Source organism: Nicotiana tomentosiformis, chromosome 7, assembly GCF_000390325.3.
Source record: "Nicotiana tomentosiformis chromosome 7, ASM39032v3, whole genome shotgun sequence".
In the NCBI taxonomy this organism is placed as follows: Eukaryota; Viridiplantae; Streptophyta; class Magnoliopsida; order Solanales; family Solanaceae; genus Nicotiana; species Nicotiana tomentosiformis.
The window spans coordinates 87,281,984-87,284,719 of record NC_090818.1 but is presented as its reverse complement, the minus strand read 5'-3'; the positions used below and the strand labels follow the sequence as shown (position 1 = coordinate 87,284,719).

Sequence of the window (2,736 nt, the reverse complement as noted above, 5' to 3'; positions counted from 1 at the left end):
TTTCTTACTCGACCATTAACTTATTCGTTAAAAAAAGGATTCCAACAACAAAACTGCTTCCCCATATGGTAGGGTGGATCTCGAAAGATATGAAAGATCTCCCTCTTTTCATTATCAATCTGTCGTTTTATCGTACGAAGTTACCTGATGTTCGGCTAGCACACATCATTTTTCTAAGAATAAGTGAGTTTCACGATGATTCCAGCTTGTAGTGACCCTAAGACTATGATCTGGTGATCTGGGAATGCCTTTTCCGATGAGGGTTTTTAAGTGGTCTTCTTACTTTAGAGCTAAGGTAGAATCATCAATAATCCAGGAAAGTTTTCATCTATTTTCTATTTGTAGTATTTTGGCGACATGGCCGAGTGGTAAGGTAGAGGACTACAAATCCTTTTTTCTCTAGTTCAAATCTTGGTGTCGCCTGATCAACATAAAACTCGAAATCTATGATCCTTTGTAGGAACTACCCATAATAAAGAACTTGCAAAATGAATCTGTTTATCATAAAGAGATTCGTCGTTCCTGACCTTGCATCACCTTAATTGTTATTTGAATAAGTAAAATCAGTATCAGTGAATGGGATAGGATGGAAGAAGGAACTCCATTCATTATTTATAAAAACATGTTGTTGCTAGAAAATACCACAATTTTTGGTTTTGGATCTTCCAAATCATTCCCATAGGAGATCCAGACCTATTTTTTTCTGATCCTTCGAGAAAAAGATTCATTCTCTTCATAAAAAATAGGAGGTAGAACCAATAAAGATTTCTTTTTCGATTCATCCCTGGCCTATCCCCGTATCCGTATCTAGCTACTGATTATGATACACAACTATCATTGTTCACACATCACATATGGATGGGTGGATTTCTCATAGATGGTGCTGTCGCGCATGCATCCATTTTTAATGTAAGAGATTATGATCCAACTACTTGGCATTTTGATACCACCAGGAATAGGAAAAAGAAATTCCAAGCAGTCCAAAAAAGTGGAAAATTGGATCTATGTCCAACGGATTACACCTAGCAAGAAAGTGTTCATAGTCAGCAGCGGAAGAGGGCGTAGCTTTGATTGCTCAAGTTGCCTGTTGCCTTACCACTTGGCCACGCCCCATTTAGATTTCTATTCGATACTAAGAAAGTATATAGCTAGTTTTGTTTGTTTGTCAACTCTAGTCCAAATATCTATAGAATAGATTAGGGTGCGACAAAAGTTCTTTTGAGAATTTAAGAGAAGGTCATGGCGAGACGAGCCGTTTATCATTATGTTAGGTGTTTTTGCGGGTCTTAGTGTAATTGGTTTTTCTGGAAATATAAGTACCCATATTTTTCCACCACGACGTGCATTCCACAAAGTGGTGACAAAACGTATAACTTGTACAAAGCTTTCCATTTTCCAAGTCGATCCGATCCATTCGTTCGAAAACTAAGTGATAAAGGTTTTGTGAAATTTTCTAAGATGTTAATGGGTAAAAGGATTGGGGTTAGGGAATTGAACCCTACGGAGTGGTGCTGAGTGGTGTCCTCCCCTCCCTAATACCTAAACAGAGTTTCGCCTATGGAGCCTAAATCTTAAACCATGGCATGGCGCACCTTCTTTGGTAGCTCAACACATGGACTCTTTACCTGCTTATGCATTCATAGTACAAAACTTTACTACTCAAGCTGCATTATAACACCGTTCCGGGGTCATTTTCACAAAAGTCAAACATTGGTCAACATAATCAACTTAGGCTTCTAAGCGAACAATCAAAGTGTCCAATCAACCCTAAATCTTTCCGGGATGAAACTAACCAACCCCGCAAGTCATAAAGCCACAAATGCACATGTGTGAAGCATCAAAAGGGAAAATCGGGCACAAATACATAAAACGACCGGTAGGTTCATTACATTATGTTCTCCTACCTTAATTTATATAATTACTTATGTGCTTCCCACCCTGCCTGTTACCATTGTCCATTTTCTCTGCCTTGTTTGATATTGCTACTTGTGTATTTTCCACTTTGTTGTTACTGTTATTGCCATTTCTTTTACCTGGTTGGTATTGTTATACATATGCTTGGTGAGGATGAGAAAAATGCACGAAGGGTATTGTCGTGCCATTTGACTTGATATCTTCAACGCATTCCTCATACTATGAAGATTCATGGATTTACTATGTTGTTTGGTTGTTATCACTTTAAGAAAAGGATTGGTTGTGATATTGTGAAAACTGACTGTGATTTCTTTAACTAATCATTTACTGTTTCGCATGTTTGTTCATGTACTCTTATCTGTTATTTCCAGTATTGTTTCTATTGCAATCTACTGCATAGGTTATATTAGTGAGTATATTTTGACTTAAAAACCTCGCCACTACTTCACTAAGGTTAGTCAAGATACTTACAGAGTACATGAGGTCGGTTGTACACATACTACACTTCTGCACCTTGCATGAAGAACTTGGAGCTGCATAGCTGTGGAAGACAGAGCCTTGCATTGAAGATGTATCAGCACTCCAGATACAAGGTAGCAATTGTTAGCGGTAGTTTAGGATTTATATTTCTATTTATGTAAATTTCAAATAGATAATATGTAATGACCCGACCGGCCATTTTGTGTATTTTAGCCCCGATCCCCTATTTGTTTCCTACTCTATGTTGTATTATGGCTATGTGACTTGTCGGAGGTGTTTGGTTTTGGTTCGGGTGAGTTTCAGAGTGAAATGAGACACTTAGTCCCTAAGTTGGAGCTTTAA

General features: G+C 37.9%; 1 non-coding gene across 1 annotated transcript; it reads left to right on the top strand.

Moving 5' to 3' along the window:
* The first annotated feature begins 351 nt into the window (after positions 1-351).
* TRNAC-ACA (transfer RNA cysteine (anticodon ACA)) lies at positions 352-423 on the top strand. Its single transcript has one exon. It is a non-coding gene; the product is annotated as a tRNA-Cys (tRNA).
* Positions 424-2,736: the final 2,313 nt, after the last annotated feature.